Genomic DNA, 20,280 nt, shown 5'->3' on the forward strand with positions numbered 1-20,280 from the left:
TTGTATACATTTCCTTGAAAATTATTTCAATATACACTAACAGAAAAAGTTTCGTTATATTAACGAAATGTGTCGTTAAAAGTCAGCCATTGAAACAAATTCGTTAATACAACGAATTTCTTCGTTAATATAACGTAACGTTTTGTACTATTAACGAATATGTTCATTGTATTAATGAAAATGATTCGTTATATCAATGAAACTTTTTTAGTTGGCTGACTTTTAATGAAATTTTCTTTGTGTGCATATATTCATTAACCTTATACAAAAATATTTTATATTGTAATGGTGTAATATTTCTACACTGCACTATGGGGCAAGTGACCGGATTCTGCGGCAAAAAGTCAGTTTTTCGCCAGTTTAAATTGGAACAAGTATATGCAGTAATAAGTTCGGCCGGGCCGAATCTTAAATACCCACCACCATGAATCAAATATAATAGTTTCCTTTGCAAATTTCAGGGGGGTTTGATGATAGATATTTTCCCACGCAGATCAGTTCAACCAGTACGCTTCCCACAGATAAATGTAAAGATTTTACCTATGAAGACTAGATCAGATTCTGAATTTATACACTGAAAAAACAGTGAATCCTTTTCCATTGCAAAATGAACTAAACTGTAGTAATATTGACCATGATTTAGCCCTTAAGATTTTTTTCAACTTGTCTAGTTTATAATTCTCTTAAATTTTAGTTCATCTATAACATTGTAGTTTAGTTCATTTTTACAACACCATAAGATTTATATACCCCTACCAATTTAAAAAGTCAGTATTATTTTGTTTTACTTGCTTATTTTGTGGGAAACCCGATAATAAAAATTGGTTAACAGTCTCTTTAAAATGTCGACGACTAGACTATTTTTAAATCAATCATTCCACAGTATAGAGAAATTAAATAAATAAAGGAACAACAAACCGTTTTACTATTATGAGAATTTTCATACATTAAAATTAAACTATCTTTAAGCAAAAGTACTTTATTATAAAAACTTATGATGAAAGTTCTTAATACAATGTTTTTTGTGAATAAAAATTATGACCACGTGGAACAGAGAACCCGCTGTTTGGACATTTTGACTTATCCTTTTTTTATTCATCGTAGGTAATTTTTTCACATATCTTTGCTGGAAAAAAATGGAAACAATAATGAAAATTGTTAAAAATTAACACCATGTAATGAAATATAATTTTAATTCTTCATTTTAGCTTGTAACTTACCATATTTGGGGGCATTTTATCGAATGGTGTAAGGAATTCAACTTTTCTTTGGAAAACGTATCTCATAAAATTGGTACCTGAAACAATTAGAGAAATAATGAAGTATTCTATATAAACTCATAAAACTGTGTTGTTATCGATGTGAAGGATATAATAAAATAAATATTCTAGTTGAAAGAAAGCCAGAGTTTTAATATAAAACTTACCAATTCCCTATTAAATTGTACGCTGAGGGGAAATATAAAAATTTGTCCAAATTTATTTGGGCTATTCTGAAATTAAATATTTATTTTTTACATTAAATAAAATTATTAAATAGTTTTCCAAAAAATCGAATGAAAAAAACAAGTATATACGGCCGTAAGTTCGGCCAGGCCGAAGCTTATGTACCCTCCATCATGGATTGCGTAGAAACTTCTTCTAAACACTGCCATCCACAATCGAATTACTTAAGTTGCGGTAACGCTTGCCAATGGCAAGGTAGTAGTCATAAAAGTTTGACAAAATTTTTTACATAAATAAAATTTTAACAAAATTTTCTATAGAAATAAAATTTTCACAAAATTTTCTATAGAAATAAAAATGTTGACAAAATATTCTATAGAAAGAAAATTTTGACAAAAATTTCTACAGAAATAAAATTTTAACAAAATTTTCTATAGAAATAAACTTTTGACAAAATTTTCTATAGAAATAAGATCTTGGTAGATTATTTGTGGCTCGAGCGGCAACCATGATTATGAACCGAATAAAATTTGAACAAAATTTTCTATAGAAATAAAATTTTCACAAAATTTTCTATAGAAATAAAATTTTGAAAATGATGAAAATTTTATTATAAAACGAATAAAATTTTAACAACATTTTCTCTAGAAATAAAATTTTGACAAAATTTTCTATAGAAATAAAATTTTGACAAAATTTTCTATAGAAATAAAATTTTGGTAGATTATTTTTGGCTCTAGTGGCAACCATGATCATGAACCGATATGGACCAATTTTTGTGTGATTGGACCAATTTTGGTATGGTTGTTAGCGACCATATACTAACACCACGTTCCTAATTTTAACCGGATCGGATGAATTTTGCTCCTCCAAGAGGCTCCGGAGGTCAAATCTGGAGAACGTTTTATATGGGGGCTATATATAATTATGGACCGATATGGACCAATTCTGGCACGGTTGTTAAAGATCATATACTAACACCATGTTCCAAATTATAACCGGCTTGGATGAAATTTGCTTCTCTTGGAGACTTCGCAAGCCAAATCTGGGGATCGGTTTATATGGGGGCTATATATAATTATGAACCGATGTGGACCAATTTTTGCATGGTTGTTAGAGACTATATACCAACATCATTTACCAAATTTCAGCCGGATCGGATGAAATTTGCTTCTTTTGAGGCTCCGCAAGCCAAATCTGGGGATCGGTTTATATTGGGGGTTATATATAATTATGGACCGATGTGGACCAATTTTTGCATGATTGTTAGAGACCATATACCAACACCATGTACCAAATTTCAGCCGGATCGGAGGAAATATGCTTCTCTTAGAGGCTCCGGAAGCCAAATCTGGGGATCGTTTTATATGGGGGCTATATATAATTATGGACCGATGTGGACCAATTTTTGCATGGTTGTTAGAGACCATATACCAACACCATGTACCAAAAATCAGCCGGATCGGATGAAATTTGCTTCTCTTTTAGGCTCCGCAAGCCAAATCTGGGGATCGGTTTATATGGGGGCTATATATAATTATGGACCGATGTGGACCAATTTTTGCATGGTTGTTAGAGACCATATACCAACACCATGTACCAAATTTCTGCCGGATCGGATGAAATTTGGTTCTGTTTTAGGCTCCGCAAGCCAAATCTGGGAATCGGTTTATATGGGGGCTATATATAATTATGGACCGATGTGGACCAATTTTTGCATGGTTGTTAGAGACCATATACCAACACCGTGTACCAAATTTCAGCCGGATCGGATGAAATATGCTTCTGTTAGAGGCTCCACAAGCCAAATCTGAGGGTCCCTTTATATGGGTGCTATACGTAAAAGTGGACCGATATGGCCCATTTTCAATACCATCTGACCTACATCGATAACAACTCCTTGTGCCAAGTTTCAAGTCGATAGCTTGTTTCGTTCGGAAGTTAGCGTGATTTCAACAGACGGACGGACGGACGGACGGACGGACGGACATGCTTAGATCGACTCAGAATTTCACCACGACCCAGAATATATATACTTTATGGGGTCTTAGAGCAATATTTCGATGTGTTACAAACGGAATGACAAAGTTAATATACCCCCATCCTATGATGGAGGGTATAATAATATTATGCATAAAAAAACAAATATTCTGGTTAAAAGAAAGTTAAAGAATCCTTACCAATTCACTATTAAATTACAAGCAAAGGAGTACCAACATTTTTTTCAAATATTTAATGGGTTATTCTGAAATTAAATATTTGTTTTTTTTACATTAAAATATTACATTGGTTTCCAAAAAAAATTATTAAAGAAATACTAAAATAAGGTATTAGAAACCTATAATTTTGATGATAAAAGGGCCATAAAAACGTAAATATTCTACTTGAAAGAAAGCCAAATTTTAAAAGAAAACTTACCAATTCTCTATTTTCGAACCCATCTGGAGTTGCTCTGAAATTAAATATTGCTTTTACAACAAAGAAAAACATTAAACTGGTTTCCAAAAAAAAAATAATTAACAAATAATAATATACATAAAAAATATTATTTTTAAAAGAAAGCCACACCCAGAAAAAAGTGCCTTCGAAACTAAAGGAAAAAATTTTCATCAATATAGTTTATCTATTTTTTTTCCATTAAGGTAAATTTTTGTGAAAAATAATAAAATTTACTCGTTTCAGTAAAAAAATCCTAAACTGTAAGCAGTTAGGAATAGTTCATTAACTAGAATAAGGCATGGAATTTTACTCATACTATTTTCTTCGCTGGGTATAAGAATTTACTACTGAAAAAGAAAATTTTATTCACCGATAACAAAGCATTCGTAAAAATAAACAAAAACCGAACTAAAACCAAGTTTCCTCAAAATTAGTAAAATTTCTTATAAAATGATAATTGCGACTTCCTTTATAATAGAAAGTTTTTCATACATACGAACAACACTTGGCATAGAAAAATATTTTAGTTCATTCGTACTAAGAAGTATGCAATCCTTTCAAAACTTAAGGAAACACACTTGTTAGAATATAGGAAATTTTCCTAAATTTCTATTGTCTACCTGTAATCGATACCTGTCATCGTAATCGATGTGTTTGCGCGTGGGTGTAATCGATATATTTGCGCGTCGGTTGTTTTTTTAGTTGGAATCGCGTTGTTTTGGTATACGGAGAGATTGTTAAAAAAATAATATGGTAAAATAATATAATAAATAACAAATAAAGTATATAAAATATTTGTTATTTTAAATTAGTGAGAAAAATTTTAGTTTTTTTTTAAATAAATCTATCAATGTTCGTGATAGTGTATAAAGAAAGAAAACACCAGCAGAATAACAACCCTTTCATTTGTCTTCATTTTGGAATCTTCAATTATCAGGTAATATTCATTGACGCTAACCTTTTGCAACAAAAATGTTTTATGATTTTTTATATTTGTAGGTATTGAAATTGTAAAAGGAGGACAAAATCGTTAGGCAGCAACTTATTAAAAGTGAAAAGTACAAGAAGAAGAAAAAGTGCGTTTTACAGTTGATAATATCACACGGAAATTGGAAATAGTGGAATAATAAACTAATATTTCAAAGAGATTCGATGCTGTTGATTCTTAATAAATATATTCAATATATTAATAAAACATGTCTTTTATTGAAGATAAAATTGCTTATAGAAATAAATAAAAGTGTATTTAAAAACGAAGGTAAGCAGTTCTAATTATGAAGTAAAAGTTTTACCACAAATGTGTAAGATTTGTCGAAATGAATGAAAAAAATTCAATAAAATCATTCCATATATGAATTCAAATTAGTTAAATTTTTTTATTCTGTAGTATAGTGGTATATAAATATAGGAAAATGTTAACTAATATATGGAATGCATTATTCCTAATTTCTACGAAAATCACATCGTTCAAACAAATAAAAACGTCTTTGGCGCTATACGAAGTTCAACTTTCTTCACAATGAGTTCATTTTAACTTAAAGAAGGGGTCACTTTTTTCTGGGTGCATATTAAAAAAACAATACTTACCAATTAATGGCTAAACTATACGCTGAGATATAACAAAAATTTTCCAAATTCATCTGGAATTGAATATTAATTTTTTACATTGAATAATAAAAATTTCAATACACTTTCAATTTCAACATATTTTCCTAAATATTCTTAATAACTTTTGTCGAAACTACCGATAAAATATTAATAACTTTCATTTAAAAGGTTTAATAAACAAACACCAATATATGTCTCAAAATTCCAAAATACTCCATGCCTTCATATTCCCTTGTTGCATATTAAAAGATGCAACAGCCCACGCCAACGCCAACTATACAACTGAAGCATGCCAAACAAAACCAAGCAAAGCCAAAACATTCCTACAACAACAAAAACACATGTGCCTTTATTGAAAACAACACCTCATCCAGCCAATAAACCATCCAAGAATAACAAACACACACACAAACCACTAAATGAACCAAAATAAAAACAACCCCACGCTCATGTATACACAACAAAACTCAAGTAGCATCATCTTTACATTAATCACATTCTACTATGCCGATAAAGATCTCTGTACAATGCATTAGTTCATCGCATCTGCTGAAAATTTACTCTGAGAATAATATTCGTAAAGGCACACCAGTTTATGAACGATGAAACGTTTAACTTAAAATTTGCAAAATTTTCATGAAATGTTATCTACCATTTTTGACGAAAATGTCTATAAATTTAATTACATGTGAACTAAAAATATTTCATTGGGTAATTTTTTACCAACAATTATTAACTATAGGAATTGTCAGTAAGAAATTGCTATCCACTTTCAAGTTCATTTTTCGTAAAAAAATATTTTCTCATACAAAAAAATCTTATAGTAAATTGCACTTATTATTTAGAAAATACTTTACATTTCACAAGTAGTTTTATAGCATAACAAACGAATTTTTAACTACCAGTTAAGAAATTTTTTAAGGAAATTTCCATCGTATTTTGTAGGCCATGAACTAAACGATTGCTACTTAGAATTTGTAAAATTTCCTTTCGAGTAGTTAATTTTCGTTGAAGATACGAAAAATGAACTAAAATTCTGGAAAATTCTTGTAATAAATTATTGTAAAAATCTTCTTAAATTTACGAGACACTTTTTTTCTGTGTTTGAGTTTTAGAGGAATCATAAACATCTCTTGTAAGTGCAAGAAAATGATGCAATAACGCCTTGATTTGAAATCTATAATCTGAGGATTTTCATCCCCATTGTTTAAAGGATTACGAGAAGTAAAATCTGGAAATTTTATGTTACATTGAGTTTCAAGCAATTTTCATGATCAGTGCGCCTACTATAAAGATACACTAAAGATATTTTTTTCAATTTTGAACTCCAATTTCTTCCTTCAAACTACAAAATTTTCTTGAAAAAAATTAATTATGTCTAAAAAATTTTCTTGAATTTGTCGAAAAATATCTACTTATTTTTGTGATACCGGCGTGATGTCAGCGTTTGTAAAATTTTCTGAAAATTATCGAAAGAATTGGCGCCAAATCATGACCATTTTAACCATACAGTAGTTCATTCTTACTATTTTTGGGAATCGTACGAAAATCTTCTTTTGCTTTAGTTCATATTGAACTTATGTGTACGGTCATTGAACTTTATACTCACGTTTAGTTCATAAAATTTATGAGACATACTTAAAAAAAGTAAGATTTCATTAAGCTGTGGAAAATTTCGATAAAAATAATAAAATTTAACTACAAGCAAATATTTTTTTTCCAATAAAAATATGTTAAATTTAGCGTTAGTTTAACTACGGAAATTTTTTTGTGTAGGGTGGAACACAATGTTAGTAAAAAACAAGTAAGGAAAGTCTAAAGTCGGGCGGGGCCGATTATATTATACCCTGCACCACTTTGTAGATCTAAATTTTCGATACCATATCACATCCGCTGGGTGCTATATATAAAGGTTTGTCCCAAATACATACATTTAAATATCACTCGATCTGGACAGAATTTGATAGACTTCTACAAAATCTACACGCAAAAAAATAATTCTTTCCTCCCAAACGAAATTTTAGACAAACAAAGTGCGTTTCTCATTTGCTTTTCGCTGTAAGGAAGTTTCTTTGGGAGAAAAGTATATACTTTTTATGATAAACGTTTATTCTTTTCCAGGATGTAAAAACAATTTCATAAAGACTAACTGAAAAAACAATCTTTTCTGGTTAATTGCATTTTTCTCACTTCCACGAGGTTTTTTGGTTCTAAGCACCTTTTTCTGTAATACAAACAATGTAGAAGAAATTATTCGATTTTATAAATTTTTAAAATTTTACCTTTCGCCTGGACTGAGAATCGAACCGCGGACCAAGCAATTTGTAAGGCAGCACACTATCCACTGAGCTACGTAGCTGTTATTGTCATCAATAGATAATTATCCATATAAGTTATATTAACATAGCATAGCTTGCGGCGCCCACGAGCCGATTAATCAAACTTTATTTAACAGAAACAAACATTTAGTTGGGCACCGTGGAGCAGTGGTTGCTACGTCCGCCGTGCATGCCAAGTGTCGTGGGTTCGAACCCTGCTTCGACCGAACACCAAAAAGTTTTTGTTTGTTTTTTTTTTTACATATTGTACAATTTCCTAGCAGGCTTTTCTGCAATGGACTGTAGTTGTATTTCAGTTAAAAGGCTCCAGGAAATGTAAGTAGGGTTGCCGCTTTTTACTACTACTATTTATCTTATATCTAAAATAGACTTTAATTCAATAATAATTCAAGTAATCAATTCAAGGGAAAAATTCATTTTTAACAATAGTAAACAATAAAACAAAATCAATCTGTTGTTGAAGTGGCATATATTCCAGATATGTTCGGAAGATTCCGAAAAGATGTTCAACATTACATAACATTACTATATTAAAATTCAGAAAATTCAGTCAGAAAAGAACAGTGCTTGATATAAACGAAATGGACTGTGTTGTTGGTTCAAAAATATTTTTTTTATTAAAAAAATAAAAATTTTGGTTGATGAAGGTTTAAAATTTTCGAAGAAATTCAAAAAAACTCCAACAAAAGAAAAACGTTTTCGGTACACGTTTTCCAAACGTTTTTTTTTCTTTGCGTGTATAAACTCAAACTTTAAGTCGGCTAGGGTGCATTAGTGGAACACAATGTTAGTAAAAAAACAAGTATATACGGCCGTAAGTTCGGCCAGGCCGAAGCTTATGTACCCTCCATCATGGATTGCGTAGAAACTTCATCTAAACACTGCCATCCACAATCGAATTACTTAAGTTGCGGTAACGCTCGCCGATGGCAAGGTATCTTAAAACCTCCTAACACCATCTTCTAAATTGTATGTAAGTCCATACGTGGTATATATTAAATAAAAAAAGATCGATCCAATACGTATATAATTCAGTTTGACAAAGTAGACATAAAATTTTGACAAAATTTTCTACAGAAATAAAATTTTAACAAATTTTTCTATAGAAATAAAATTTTCGCAAAATGTTCTATAGAAATAAAAATTTTGACAAAATTTTCTATAGAAAGAAAATTTTGACAAAAATTTCTACAGAAATAAAATTTCAACAAAATTTTCTATAGAAATAAAATCTTGGTAGATTATTTTTGGCTCGAGTGGCAACCATGATTATGAACCGAATAAAATTTTAACAAAATTTTCTCTAGAAATAAAATTTTGAAAAAATTTTCTATAGAAATAAAATTTTGACAAAATTTTCTATAGAAATAAAATTTTGGTAGATTATTTTTGGCTCTAGTGGCAGCCATGATTATGAACCGATATGGACCAATTTTTGTGTGATTGGACCAATTTTGGTATGGTTGTTAGCGACCATATACTAACACCACGTGCCTAATTTGAACCAGATCGGATGAATTTTGTTCCTCCAAGAGGCTCCGGAGGTCAAATCTGGAGAATATTTTATATGGGGGCTATATATAATTATGGACCGATATGGACCAATTCTGGCACGGTTGTTAGAGATCATATACTAACACCATGTTCCAAATTACAACCGGATTGGATGAAATTTGCTTCTCTTGGAGACTTCGCAAGCCAAATCGGGGGATCGGTTTATATGGGGGCTACATATAATTATGACCCGATGTGGACCAATTTTTGCATGGTTGTTAGAGACCATATACCAATATTATGTACTAAATTTCAGGCGGATCGGATGAAATTTGCTTTTCTTTGAGGCTCCGCAACCCAAATCTGGGGATCGGTTTATATGGGGGCTATATATAATTATGGACCGATGTGAACCAATTTTAGCATGATTGTAAGAGACCATATACCAACACCATGTACCAAATTTCAGCCGGATCGGATGAAATATGCTTCTCTTAGAGGCTCCACAAGCCAAATCTGGGGATCGGTTTATATGGGGGCTATATATAATTATGGACCGATGTGAACCAATTTTTGCATGGTTGTTAGAGACCATATACCAACATCATGTACCAAATTTCAGCCGGATCGGATGAAATTTTCTTCTCTTTGAGGCTCCGCAAGCCAAATCTGGGGATCGGTTTATATGGGGGCTATATATAATTATGGACCGATGTGAACCAATTTTTGCATGGTTGTTAGAGACCATATACCAACACCATGTACCAAATTTCAGCCGGATCGGATGAAATTTGCTTCTCTTTTAGGCTCCTCAAGCCAAATCTGGGGATCGGTTTATATGGGGGCTATATATAATTATGGACCGATGTGGACCAATTTTTGCATGGTTGTTAGAGACCATATACACACACTATATACCAAATTTCAGCCGGATCGGATGAAATATGCTTCTGTTAGAGGCTCCACAAGCCAAATCTGACGGTCCCTTTATATGGGGGCTATATGTAAAAGTGGACCGATATGGCCCATTTTCAATACCGTCCGACCTACATCGATAACAACTACTTGTGCCAAGTTTCAAGTCGATAGCTTGTTTCGTTCGGAAGTTAGCGTGATTTCAACAGACGGACGGACGGACGGACGGACGGACGGACGGACGGACATGCTTAGATCGACTCAGAATTTCACCACGACCCAGAATATATATACTTTATGGGGTCTTAGAGCAATATTTCGATGTGTTACAAACGGAATGACAAAGTTAATATACCCCCATCCTATGATGGAGGGTATAACAAGTGAGTAAAGTAGAAAGTCGGGCGGGGCCGACTATGTCATACCCTAAACCACCCCTACTGAATTAGTAAACATAAGCATTTGTGGGGTATCATTGGTATAGTTTTTGGAGAACATAAAGGGGGGTACATGTTTATGGGTGTCTTGTCACAATCTGAGCAGAAATGTCTAATATTAGGAGCTATAGTTTATTTTGCACCAAAAGAGTTAGTATGCCACTAATATTGAGTCCATTATTAAATAAAGAGGAAATCGGTCAATTAGTTGTGGGTAATAAATCCAAATTTCTGCAAATAGGGCAATATATTTATGTAAGAGCTACATGTAAGTCTAAATACGATCAGCTAGTACATCAAAATTTGAAATTTGAATAACATAGGTTAATAAATAAGAGTATTGTGGCCAAATATGACAAAATCGAGCGATGCATTTATATGGTACCTATATCTAAATGTGAACCGATTTGTATAATATTTTGCAGGTATGATTGATACCACATAAGGTCACTTTGTGTAAAATTTGAGTACGATCAGTTAATAAATGAGGCCCCTATGGTAAAAAATAAGGTTACTAGGGGCAAATTTTTCAAAATCGGGCGATACATATATATGGGAGCTATATCTAAATTTGAACCGATTTCGATTAAATTTTGCACATACAGTTAGTGCTATAGAAGATTACATTTAGCCAACCTTGGTTACGATCGGTTGATAAATAAGGGTTTTACGGCCAAATTTGGCAAAATCGGGCGATGCATATATATGGGAGCTATATCTAAATTTGAACCGATTTCGATGAAATTGCGCACATACAGTTAGAGGTATAGAAGATTATATTTAGCCAACTTTGAGTACTATCGGTTGATAAATAAGGGTTTTACGGCCAAATTTGTCAAAATCGGGCGATACATATATATGAGAGCTATATCTAAATCTGAACCGATTTCGATTATTTTTGGCACATATTGTCAGTACCATAAAAGATTAGAGAAGGCCAAGTTTGAGTAAGATCGCTTAATAAATAAGGTTTTTATGGCCAAATTTGGCAAAAACGGGCTATACATATATATGGGAGCTATATCTAAATCTGAACCGATTTCGAAGAAATTTTGCAGACTTAAAGGGTGATGAAAAAGTTTACAATGTGCAAAATTTGATGACGATCGGTTTGTAAAAAAGCTCAACGTGACTCCATTTGTCGAAATCGGGCGATACATATATATGGGAGCTATATCTAAATTTGATCCGATTTCTTCCAAATTCACTAGCGTTCGTCCTTGTGCCCAAAAAACACCCTGTACCAAATTTCATCGAAATCGGTTAATAATTGCGACCGGAATCCTGTGAACAACAAATACATGGACAGACGGACTGACGGACACCAAGCGCTAGATTGACTCAGGAGGTGATTCTGAGTCGATCGGTATATATTTTATGGGGTCTAAAATCAATATTTCTGGTAGGCACATTTTTTGGCCGATCAAACTTATTATACCCTGACCACTATGTGGTTTAGGGTATAACAAGTAAGTAAAGTCTAAAGTCGGACGGGCCGACTATATTATACCCTTCACCACTATGTAGACAAATATTTGTGTTACCATCTCAAGTACTTCAAATTTGCTGGGAGCTATATAAAGGAGACAATTTGTTTACTTCTACAAAATCTCTAGAATTACAATTTAGTTAGAATAATAATTCTGCTATCTACACGGATGAAAAAGGCTGTTTTTCATATGTTTGGCTATAAACATTATATGTTTGGAACACAAATTTTTAAACACAATATTTTTGAGTGCAAGCATATAATGTTCATAAACTAGCATAACATGTTTGAGACATATATGTTAATATGTTAGAACATATTATGTTTGGGACATAAAATGTTTGTAAATATAAAATGTTTGGATGCAAACATATATTAATTTAGAAATAGCCTATAAACATATATGTGTTTAGTAGCTTGGAGCGCTATTTAACAGGGAGCGATATTGAATTAAGTTGGTGGTTGTTGCTTGTTATTACAAAATTAACATTTTATTTTTCCTTGGGCAATTGATCAGCTACTTCTTTGATCCTTACAAACTGTGTGGTCCGCTGTTCGAATCCCCGTCCGGCAAAAGGTAAAATTAAAATAAAAAAAAATCATACAATTGAATAATTTCTTCTACAATGTTTGTATTACAGAAAAAGGTGCTAAGAACTAAAAAATCTCGTGGAAGTGAGAAAGATGTGGGGGAATATACAATTGGGCAGAAACAAAATTTTGAGCATTCAGGTCGAAAACCTATGTTGTTAGCACCTATATTACCTGTTTATTTTCATAATTCGTTATGATTGTAAATATATAAATAAATAAATAAAATTTTGAGCACAATATTGTTTGGGAGAATTTTTTTAAGCATATAATATTTTTGGGTGCAAAATGCTTCCAAACATATTATATGTTCACATAATAACATATTGTTTTTTGGAAGACAACATTATTGAATTTGGATGCAAAAATACAAAATGTTTGAAACTTAGACTACCGAAACATATATTGTTTAGACTAATATGCTTTCAAACATATTATATATTGGAAGAGATCAAACATATAAATGTTTGGGCAATACCCAAAAATGTAAATGCTTGAAGCAAAATATGTTTGAGAGAATATGTTACAGAAGCGATTTTTTGTGAGCGTGTATGCGAAATTTCACGTAAATGGGAGTATAACTTTGGGCCCTCTGGTTATATGAGTGCAAATCGGACATAAGATATATATGGGAGCCATATCTAAGTCTGAACCGATTTCAACCAAATTTGGCACAATTTCCGATACTACTAAACGTACTCCTTGTGAGAAATTTGAAGCAAATCACGGCAAAACTCGGAATTTTGAGGCCATATAAGTTCAATTCGGACGAAAGATATATATGGGAGCTATATCTAAATCTGAATCGATTTTGATCATATTTGGCAAATACAATAGTATCGTTAAAAGTACCGCTTGTGCAAAATTTGAAGTAAGTCAGGGCAAAACTCTGGCTTTTGAGACCATATAAGTCCAAATCGGGCGAAAGATATATATGTGAGCTATATCTAAATCTGAACCGATTTTAACAAAATTTGATACACTTATCGATACTATTAAACGTACCCCTTGTGCAAAATTTGAAGCAAATCAAGGCAAAACTCTGGCTTTTGTGGCAATATAAGTTCAAATCGGACGAAAGACATATATGGGAGCTGTATCTAAATTTGGACCGATTTCAAAACCAAATTTGTGCAAAATTTCAACTAAATCGGAGTTGAAAATTGGCCTCTGTGGTCATATGAGTGTAAATCGGGCGAAAGCTATATATGGGAGCTATATCTAAATCCGAACCGATTTCAATAAAATTTGGCACACTTGACTACACTACTAATTGTACTCCTAGTGCAAAATTTCAACCAAATTGGGGTAAAACTCTGGCTTCTGGGACCGTATTAGTCCATATCGGGCGAAAGATATATATGGGAGCTATATCTAAATCTGAACCGATTTCAATAAAATTTGGCACACTTGACTATAGTACTAATTGTTCTTCTTGTGCAAAATTTTAAGCAAATTAGGGTAAAACTCTGGCTTCTGGGGCCATATAAGTCCATATCGGGCGAAATATATATATGGGAGCTATATCTCAATCTGAACCGATTTCTACCATTTGTATAGGAGGGCCAATATAAAGGCAATTAATAACGATTTAATATTAAGCAATGATCTACCATTTGATTCTTCCATTTCCAAAAAAGACCTGGTTACGAGAATAAATCTAAATAAAAACTTGTACTGGTGGATAATTAATTAACACAAACTCTCTTTTGTATCTCTCCTAACATCTTTTTCTTTTTTTTTCTTCTTTTCATATATAGTAAAAATTCAAGTAATGTTTTTATAAGTTTTTTATTACATAAAAAAATGTTATCGATCTCTCAACACTAAATATTTACAAGTGATAATATTTTCTATTCAATTAAATCAATTATTGTATATATAATGTACTTGAGTATCCAATTTATGGACTATGTATTTTATCATATATAACTCATAAGAAATCTATTTTTGTTTATTTATAGTTGTACAAACTGTAACCACAAGTCAATAAACCGAAAATAAACATTAAAAAAAAACTGAACCAAAATCAATATGGTTCTATTCTGAGCCAAAACACATACTTGTGCCAAATTTGAAGTCGATTGGACTAAAACTGCGACCTAGACTTTGATTACAAAAATGTGTTCACGGACAGACGGACATGGCTTTATCGGCTCAGGAGCCCACCATGAGCATTTTTGCCAAAGACACCATGTGTCTATCTCGACTCCTTCTGGGTGTTGCAAACATATGCACTAACTTATAATACCCTGTTCCACAGTGTGACGCAGGATATAATTAAATAAAACAAGGCTGACTAAATACATATATAAGCCACAGCAATTCTTGATCGGTTTATACACAGAAGTCTATAATTATGAACCTATATCAACCAATTCGTGTATGGTAATTAAAAGACCAAATTCAACGTAACTGGATGAAATTTGTTCCTCCATGATGTTCCAGAAGTAAAATTTTGAGGGTAAGTTTATATTAGGGCTATATAGAATTATGAACCGATATGGACAATTTTTGCATGATTATGTGCTTGGACTTATGATTTAAGTTTATATTAGGGCTATATAGAATTATGAACCGATATGGACCAATTTTTGCATGATTATGTGGTTGGACTTATGATTTAAGTTCTTTAATGAATTTTTAGTTTGATAACTAAAGCTCCTTTATTATTTGGTGGAGTCTGATTTTTAGTGTATTTAATTAAATAGTAATTGATATTAAAAATATTCTTTCATATATGAATATCTCAATTACCCTGCAAAAACCCGTCGCCAAAAAGGCAAGAGAAGCTATGAATTTAACATGGACATAGCATCACTTCTTAACGTGTGATTCGAATTCAGTGTTTTGGATGCGAATTAACAAATTTTGTAATATTTTTCCAAATAAATAATTTTTAAAATTTTTGTTTTTTATCATTTCTACCGCATTTCTACATTTCTCTGAAACGTTTGACCTCGAATATTTTAAAAAATTATCGATTTTTCCAGAATGGATTTGGCATTTTTGCGACAAAATTTGAATAATTTGTACCATTTTATTAATTCTTGCTCTGTTTATAACCTATGATGATTTAACCTATGATTTTTTATTCAAAGGATGGGTGGTAAATTAACATTGTCATTCCGTTTGTAACAGATCGAAATATTGCTCTAAGACCCCATAAAGTACATATATTCTGGGTCGTGGTGGAATTCTGAGTCGATCTAAGCATGTCCGTCCGTCCGTCTGTTCAAATCACACTAACTTCCGAGCGAAACAAGCTATCGACTTGAAACTTGGATAAGTAGTTGTTATTGATGTATTTCGGATGGTATTGCAAATGGGCCATATCGGTTAACTTTTACATATAGCCTCCATATAAACCGACCCCTATATTTGGTTTGCAGATCCTCTTGGAGGAGCAAAATTCATCCGATCCGGTTGCAATTTTTTACGTGGTGTAAGTATATGGTACCTAACAACCATGCAAAAATTGGTCCACATCGGTTCATAATTATATACAGCCCCCATATAAACCGATCCCCAGACTTGACCTCCGGAGCCTCTTGGAGGAGCAAAATTAATCTGATCCGGTTGAAATTTGGTACGTGGTGTTAGTATATGGTCTTTAACAACCATGCAAAAATTGGTCCAAAAATTGAAATTTTGTACGTGGTGTTAGTATATGGTCTTTAACAACCATGCAAAAATTGGTCTATATCGGTTCATAATTATATATAGCCCCAATATAAACCGATTCCCAGATTTGACCTCCGGAGCCTCTTGGAGGAGCAAAATTCATCCGATCCGGTTAAAATTTGGTACGTGGTGTTAGTATATGGTCTCTAACAACCATGCAAAAATTGGTCCATATCGGATCCCCAGATTTTAAATCCAGAACCTCTTGGAGGAGAAAAATTCATCCGTTTCGGTTGAAATTTGGTACATTGGGCTAGTATATGGCCTTTAACAGTCATGCGAAAATTGGTCTATATCGGTCTACAGTTGTATATTGCCGATCGCCAGTCACACAAAAATTGCTCCATATCGTCAAAAATAATCTACCAACATTTGATTTCTATAAAAAATTTGGTCAAAATTTTATTACTATAGAAAATTTTGTCAAAATTTTATTTCTATAGAAAATTTTGTCAAAATTTTATTTCTATAGGAAATTTTGTCAAACTGAATTATATACGTATTTTATCGGCTTCTTTTGTTTAATATACGAGTATACCCCGTATGGACTAACTTACAATTTAGAAGACGGTGTTAAGAGTTTTAGGATACCTTACCATCTGCAAGTGTTACCGCAACCCAGGTAATTCGATTGTGGTCTTTAGTAGAAGTTTCTACGCAATCCATGGCGGAGGCTACATAAGATTCGGCCTGGCCGAACTTACGGCTGTATATATTTGTTATAAAATAAACAATTAATTGTACCTATAACTTCAGTGTAATAATTTTTAGCTAGAGGGCTATTTTACCCCCTAGGAAAATTGTCAAAACGGAATATTCATTGTTTCGCTGATTGATTTTAGACCCCATAAAATATGTACCGTTCTATTAAGAATCACCCCAGGGTCGATCTAACGCTTCTTGTCCGTCCGTCTGACAATGTATTTGTTGTTCGCAGATTTTCGGTCGCAATTATTAATCGATTTTGATGAAATTTGGTACAAAGCGATTTTTTGGCACAAACTATTGAGAGCTATTGAATTTGGAAAAAATCGAATCAAATTTAGATATATCCCCCATATATATGTATCGCCCGATTTGTCCAAATTAGGCCATAACACTCTTATTTATTAATCAATTTTACTTAAAGTTTGATGTATTAGCCGATCATATTTACACTTACATGTAGCACTTACATAAATATATTGCACTATTTTGGATTTATTACCCAACTTATTGAGCGATTTACTCTTTTTTAATGATGGATGTAATATTATTGGCATACTAACTCTGTATGTGCAAAATCAACTATAGCTCCTAATATCAGACATTTATGTTCAGATTTTGATAAAATTCCCATAAATATGTACCCCGTAATGTTCTTAAATATGGAAATAGGGTTTATTTCCCAAACCTATTTCAATGATACGCCACAAATGGTTATGTTTACATATTCAGTGGGGCTGATTTAGGGTATGGTATAGTCAGTCTAGAGCTGCAAAACTATCGATAGTCGCACCATTCGATATTTTCGATAGTTTCAATAAAAACAATCGATAGTATCGATACTATCGGATTTTGTGCAATAACTTATTATTTCCGATTTGAAATCTTTTTCGTTAAACAAAAGTATGATCATGTTTCTTGTGCGATTGAAATTCACATTTTATTATACCCTGCGTCACACTGTGGAACAGGGTATTATAAGTTAGTGCATATGTTTGCAACACCCAGAAGGAGACGAGATAGACACATGGTGTCTTTGGCAAAAATGCTCAGGGTGGGCTACTGAGTCGATATAGCCATGTCCGTCTGTCCGTGAACACATTTTTGTAATCAAAATCTAGGTCGCAGTTTTAGTCCAATCGACTTCAAATTTGCCACAAGTATGTGTTTTGGCTCAGAATAGATCCCAATTGGAAGAAATCGGTTCAGATTTAGATATAGCTCCCATATATATAATTCGCCTGATACGGACTTATATGGCCCCAGAAGCCAGAGTTTTACCCTAATTTGCTAAAAATTGTGCACAAGAAGAACAATTAGTACTATAGTCAAGTGAGCCCAATTTTATTGAAATCGGTTCAGATTTAGATATAGCTCCCATATATATCTTTCGCCCGATATGGACTAATACGGTCCCAGAAGCCAGCATTTTACCCCAATTTGGTTGAAATTTTGCACTAAGAGTACAATTAGTAGTATAGACAAGTGTGCCAAATTTTATTGAAATCGGTTCAGATTTAGATATAGCTCCCATATATATCTTTCGCCCGATATGGACTAATACGGTCCCAGAAGCCAGAGTTTTACCCCAATTTGGATGAAATTTTGCACTAGGAGTACAATTAGTTGTGTAGTCAAGTGTGCCAAATTTTATTGAAATCGGTTCAGGTTTAGATATAGCTGCCATATATATTTTTCACCGATTAGGTCATAATTGGCGTGTATATCATCCGATCTTCCTCAAATTCCGTACATCCGAATATTTTATGAGTCTCGAAAAACTTGCAAAATATCAACCAAATCGGTTCAGATTTAGATATAGCTCCCATATATAGCTTTCGTCCGATTTACACTCATTTGCCCACAGAGGTCAATTTTTTGCTCCGATTTAGTTGAAAGATTGCATAGGGAGTAGAATTAGCATTATAACTATGCGTGCCAAATTTGGTTGAAATCGGTTCAGATTTGGAAATATCTCCCATATATAGCTTTCGCCCGATTTACACTCATATGACCACAGAGGCCAATTTTTAACTCCGATTTACTTAAAATTTTGCACAGGGAGTAGAATTAGCATTGTAGATATGCGTGCCAAATTTGGTTGACATCGGTTCAGATTTAGATATAGCTCCCATAAAGGGTGACACGGTCAAAATTTGGTCAATATAAACTTGACGTATTTCTTTCAATATTGCATTTAAAAAACCTGAACACCCCTCATTTTGAAGGTGTGTGTGTGTAGAATGTTGCTCCTATATTGATTTTGGAATTCACTCTTCAGTTGTCAAAATGCTGTCCAAGCAAGAAGAGCAGCGTATCAAAATTTTGCTCGCGCATCACGAAAATCCGAGCTACTCGCACGCAAAGCTGGTAAAATCGCTAAAAGTTGCCAAATCAACCGTTACAAATGTAACTAAAGTGTTTGGGGAACGTTTGTGGACAGCCAGGAAGTCTGGATCGGGAGGAAATCGAAAACCGGAAGCCGCTGAGACGACAAAGAGAGTTGCCGGTAGTTTCAAGCGAAACCCTAACCTCTCTCTCCGAGATGCCGCAAATAAGCTGGGTGTATCGTCTACAACCGTGCATCGAACCAACAAACGAGCCGGACTATCGACTTACAAGAAGGTAGTGACTCCAAATCGCGATGATAAACAAAATACGACGGTCAAAGCGCGATCCCGGAGGCTGTACACGACGATGCTTGACTGCGTGGTAATGGACGACGAAACTTACGTCAAAGCCGACTACAAGCAGCTTTCGGGACAGGAGTTTTATACGGCAAAAGGAAGGGGAAAGGTAGCAGATATTTTCAACCACATAAAACTGTCAAAGTTCGCAAAGAAATATCTGGTTTGGCAAGCCATCTGTACCTGTGGCTTGAAAAGCAGCATTTTCATAGCTTCCGGGACTGTCAACCAAGATATTTACGTGAAAGAGTGTTTGAATAAACGTCTGCTGCCTTTCCTGAAGAAACACGGTTGTTTCGTACTGTTTTGCCCGGATTTGGAATCTTGCCATTACGGTAAAAAGGCCATGGAGTGGTACGCCGCCAACAACGTGCTGGTGGTTCCAAAGGACAAGAACCCTCCCAACACGCCAGAGCTCCGCCCAATTGAGCAATACTGGGCTCTTGT

Source organism: Haematobia irritans, chromosome 4 (assembly GCF_050003625.1).
Source record: "Haematobia irritans isolate KBUSLIRL chromosome 4, ASM5000362v1, whole genome shotgun sequence".
NCBI classification, from domain to species: Eukaryota; Metazoa; Arthropoda; class Insecta; order Diptera; family Muscidae; genus Haematobia; species Haematobia irritans.